Genomic DNA, 5,867 nt, shown 5'->3' with positions numbered 1-5,867 from the left:
CGGGTACTTTTCTTGGTTCCACTTCTGCTGCAGTGTTTTTAGGGGGGAACAAAAAATGCTTGTTTTCAAATGAGTCAGTCATAGAACAGAACAAGGTCATGCTCTATATGTACCTATAGTTTGTAGCTCAAAATATTTGACTGTTAGGTTTGTGCCAGGAAACGTTATAGCTCAGTCTTTTAGCACCTGGTACAAACCAGGTCAGGAAACTTGCCAACAGATGCAAAGCTCAGTGCTGCATTTCCTGTCTTCAGTGCCACAGCAGAGTTGGTTGGCAGTTTGGAAAGTGACTTGGCTAGCCAGTTCCCTCTGTAATCCAATTGTCCCCTCCGTGGCAGCCATGGAGTAAGAAACTTACTTCACCTTATATTGAAGTGGTGTTTTTAAAAGACCCACCGCTTCAATTTAGGGAGAATTAGACTGAAGTAAACCCTTGTGGCATGTACAAACACCCTAACAAATGACCGATTCATTGAAAAAGAAGCCTTTCTTGTTCCCCCCTAAAAACAATGCAACAAAAAAGGAACCAAGAAAAGTACCTGTAAAACTTTTCCCAGACATAAGCTTTTTCCTCTTTTTTGCACATCTGGATGACAACCAAGAATTCAGACCTGAAACATCCTTTGCATTTACCCAAAGCTTAAGCTTCTCAGGCATGTTATGTATTCAGCTTTTGAGTTGATTTTTAAAAAGCAAACAACACAATATAGAAAACTGGAATGCTCAAATCCTGAAGAGGTTCACAGGCAGACACTTAATATAGAGCCTAAAAAAAGAAAACAATGCTTTCCTTGCTCCTTGCTATTATCATTGCATGCAGCTATATTTTCAGTCCTCTGTGCACAGACGTTATACTTTCAGTTGGGAGCATGAGGCCATGGCTGCTTCCAGGCATAGGGCAAAGTGACACTGTTCAGCAAAGTACAGGAAACTCCAGGTGCACTAGCAGCCTGGCAGGAAGTGGAGAACCCACATGTTCAAGTTTCTTCACAGCCCCCCACATTTGCAAGTGAAAGGCAGCACCCCAAGAAATGAGGGAGAGCACAAGGACGGCAAAACAGCTTAGAGGATTCAAATAAAAATATGAGCCCACCACTGCTTTTCAACTAAACTTGAAACTTTTTTTCACCCAGAGTCCAAGCATGCTGCATCACCCCTTCCAGCTCAAGAGAGGGGAGAGGACATTTGGATCACACTTTGATGTGCTTACCAGCATGAGGACAGCCCAAAGCCATTCCCAAGGAGTAAAGCAAGAGCCCAGGACTGGAAGCACAGCCAGTAGGGAGATTGCTGCCATGAACCACAAAGCCAAGTTTCCCCCTGCATGCTTGGTATAGTACAACCCAGAGAACAAGACACTAAGATGGGGCTGAGGCAATCTCTTCTCATGACAGAGCAGTCAAGAAACCTGGCAAGGAGTGGCCAGAGCAAACAAAGAAATGCAGATGCCCCTTCCTTTAAAAAGGCCTCAGAGGGAGAGCAATATTACAGCAATTTACAAAGCTTAAACCTCCCAGAAGGACCAGGGTCCTTGAGAACATGTCAGCAAGTTCATACTCAGGCTACCAAGCACTAGGGGTGTGCTAAGCGGGCCCTATTTGATTCAAACTCGGCCCAAATCGGGGACAGTGATTTGATTCATTGATTCAGATCACTGTCCCCAATTCAATTCAGCTGAATCTGAAGATCCGATGTTGATTCAGAGAATCAGCGATTCGGACATAGACACAGATTTAAAAGTTTTTTCTACATACCTCGAGGTACCAGTGCAGTTCATGATCACTGCAATGCTGGGGCGGATGGAGTATCACACAGGAGTGCGGGGTAGCCCTCCATGTGCTCGGCAGTGAACACAGAATGGGCTGGAAGTACTGCTGGTCCACTTCTGGGTCTCCCAGAGAACGCACTGGGGGCCCCCCCATGTCCTCCTGGCCCAGTGATCGGCCATGGGGGGACCCTGGGTGGCCCCCCAGACCCAGGAGGCAACAGTTGCTGAGCTGGAAGGGCAAAAGGGCCCCCCCAGCACACTCCCTGGCAGACCTGGAAGTGGACCGGAAGTACTTCTGGTCCACTTCCAAGTCTGCTGCCAAGCACGCTGGGGAGCCCCCCGCACTTCTGTGGGATGCTCCATCCACCCCAGCATCGCAGCATTCATGAACCCCTGCTACCTAGAGGCACGTGAAAAAAACCATCTAAAGTTGTGCCTATGTCCGAATCTCTGAATCGATTAAGAGGATTCCAATTTGAGTTGGAGAAATTAAAGGGTCCTCTGATTCGATTCGAATTTGGAGATTCGACCCCCAAATTGGGCCAAATCTCTGCCAAATTGAATCAGAGACTGAAGCTTCGCAGAGCCCTACCAAGTACTACCAGTGGGGTCCTACTTTGCTTGTCACCCAGAATAAAAAAAAAATGCAGGGGGTGACAACTGTCTATATCAGCCAGGCCAGCCTTTGCTCCATTTTCTCCTAGCTTTCTTGGCTATCCAGCCCAGTCTAGGTTTGGGGCACAATGTCTCATTGAGTACAGCCACACTGGAGTAGTTGTAAGCTCCAAAGGTCACTTAAATGGCAGTGCGGTCCCCTCACAAGCACAGACCTAACACTAAGGGCACACCAGTTACACCAACTTTACTCCCCACTGTTACCAGATTTGCCCATCACTTTGGGATGTGCTCATTTATTAGGAATACATTTCTAGGGTCTTGGTAATTCTATCAGTGTGCTGCTTGTGTTTCTATATGGAGCTGTATCTCTCCCTTCTGCAAGTCCTCACCCCCAATGGCGCTATGTTTCAGGACTCAGTTTCAATGGGGTTGGGTTCCTCCAGTCACTAAATCAGTCATACACACAAACACACAGAGTAACGTGACATGCCTGACCTGGCTGGGTTGATCAGCATGGACAGGCTGACACCCTCATATGCCAAGAATCAGTTCATCAGAACAACAATAAACTACAGTCAGACACGAGCACACAGGTAAACAGAATACCTCTGAATCCGGCTGGGTGTCCAGCCGACACCCTCATGGGCCAGCATTCAGTTCATTAGGGCACGTCTGAGCCAAACTGGGTCAATCAGCCTGTACAAGCTGATCCCCTTTTGTAACAGGAAGGGCATCCTAGTGCTCTTTCCTAGTTGCCCTCTGTACCATGCCAAGCTGCCTACAAGCACCCTCAAATCTCGCCCGCCACATCTTTGGTCTTTTATATATATATATATTACAGGGAGGCTGCCTTTCATCCTCTTGGCCATGGTTCTCCCACTATCACCCGTCCCGTTTCTTATAATGGGTGTTCCATGGCCACCAGCCTAATAGGCTATGGGTGGCTCCAAGCACCCCTGTACCACACCCCAAGGCTTGCAGATGTACCGGACATTCTTCAGTCTCCCACTAGGTCTCACTGGTGCTCGGGCTGTCCGCAGCCCCTGTCTCTCTTGCTGCGCCTTGTCCGGTGCTCAGGCTCTCCACAGCCCCTGTGTCTCTCGCTGTGCCTTGTCCAGCACTCAGGCTCTCTGCAGCCCCTGTCTCTCTCGCTGTGCCTTCTCTGGGGTTCCCACGCCATCATGGGTCCCCTATGAGGCCTCCTCCAACCCCTAATAGCCTCACCCACACCTCCAGTGAAAATAGCAAATGAAACACAAGCCCCTGGGCTATAACATAAATCTAAGCCATCTGGTAAAAGAAGTGTTGCTGCAGAGCAAGTGGGGAAGGAGAAGTAGAGAAGGAAAAATATACCCAGTTACTATTAGTTTGACTATAAAACTTATTTATTGTTAAGTATATGAAATATATGATGGTACTAGTAGTAATAGACATGCAAAGGAAAAACAAACACAAACAATTACAATACTACCCTGGTTTCACTACGTATTTGGTGAATCTTAGCTCAAGCTTAACTAATACAGTTCAGGTTCAGAAATCTATGCGTAGAGAGAAAAGAGAAAAGAGAGAGGGCGAGAGCTGGGATCTCACCAGTCCAAGGCACTTGGGTTCCAATGCTGACACTGACAGGTAAAGTTCTTAGCACAATCCTTGAAGGGAGACAATCTGTTTCTTCCAGCTTCTCGAGAACAACAGTGGATGGTGTCAGAGAGATTTCTCCTCTTGAAGCACACCTTGCTGCTTTTTTTTTTACAGATTTTTATACCCTCAGTTCAGCTTTTTCAAAGCATTCTTTTAATAGTGCAAATAATTGTCTTTTCTATTGACAAGGGGTTATCTGGTTTGCAACATCTCAAGAAACTGATTAACAGCCAGGAAAACATAAGTTTTTAAGGAGTAGCCAGACACTTAGGAGCCAGCTTGAAATTCTTATGGATAGCAGATATAGTGGATGGGATACCTCATTGTGTTTTCAGAAACAATAGATAGCTTGCAGCCTCAGGTTTTTGGATTTTTACCTGTTGTGAATAAGCCTCAGCTTAGCATGACTTGTCCAGATCTTACTGGAAGGGACTGATTACTTGAAGTGTTCATAAACTTTTGTGGGAAGGACTTCCACCAGTCATCCTGGGGAAAGTACGACAGCATTTGTGGTCAGGGCTCCAACAGGCTGGATGCTGTGATGAACCCTTAACCATTGTTCAAATGTTGCCCATACCCCTTCTGACTCAGTCTCTTTGTCTCAGCATTCCTTAACCCGGCAACCGAGTTTTAGTCACTCAAGTTTAAATAGGCTTCCCATAGTGGGACTGGAGAATGTATGGCCCAAGATGCCTATTAAACTTTACTTCTGCTTAGATGAGGTGTGTGTGCAGGGTAGGGAAAGTCCTTTATAAATCCAGATTAGAATTGGTCTGATAAATGCTGAGCTGGGTGTATGTATATGTGAGTTGATTAGCATTTGGAGCACAGATTCCCCATCATGCAGTGCTCCCCTGCTTTTCTGATCCCAGAATTCACTGCAGTCTTTGCTTTGGGCTCTCTGTTCTCCATCTCCCATGTAAATGAATTGTCATCTGGTTCCATCTCAGATGCAAATGAGACCTAGGGCAGTTGTTTCACTCTTGTCACCCTTATCTTGGAGGGCTTTAGGTGTGTCTCCCACTGCATCTTGTCTTTCATAATCAGTTCTTGTTCAGGTAGAGGAGGGGAGAGGCAGGGGGAAATTCTTTGCGAGTCAGACAGGCTGAGTCCTGTGTTAGGGTTCCCCAAGAACATGGATCTGAGAGGTAACACCACCTTCCTGGGCAGTGAAAATTTGTTAAAAGGGTCTTCCTGTGGCAGTGAAGAAGCTCGGTCAGCTCCCATCACCCTGCAGATATCTCAACTCTTCTGGAAATCACTCTGAAAGAGGAGGGGCAGCATAGGGCAGCGAGAGGATTGAGGGATAACATGTTCATAGAGCAAATGCTGTAGCTGATCATTATTCTGGCTCTATTCTATTCTTTTAACCCATAACAGTGCATTATCAGGGATGGGTACAGGGTGCCCACCCGCCCCCACCCCCAACACTGGGTTACAGGATGTTGGGCATCAGGATGACAGTGAAATCCTCACCCACTCTTAGGCCTAGTTCTCCCTATTCAGTTCTACCCAGACTCATGCCTCCTCCCCCTGCTCTCACTTGAAGGAATAAATGAATTCATGGTAACTAAGGATGGACCTTTCAGATAAACCTCTGGAGATCCAGGCTGGGCATAGCAATCCATCTCAGAATATCAGGTGACATAGACACTCTTCTCCCATGCAGTACATATCAGGTACCTTTCCCTACCACTAAAGTGATAAGGATCTTTCCTCTTAGACACCGACAGTTTTGCACTTTGAACTCTGGGATCACACAATTTTCATGGCCTCATTGATAAGAATATGAAATCCTATTGTCAAAAATTCAGGATCTGCATTAGCTAAAGCCCCATCA

The sequence above is a fragment of the Crocodylus porosus genome, unplaced genomic scaffold, assembly GCF_001723895.1.
Source record: "Crocodylus porosus isolate Cpor-Errol unplaced genomic scaffold, CroPor_comp1, whole genome shotgun sequence".
NCBI classification, from domain to species: Eukaryota; Metazoa; Chordata; order Crocodylia; family Crocodylidae; genus Crocodylus; species Crocodylus porosus.
Note: the sequence above shows the minus strand (reverse complement) of the source record.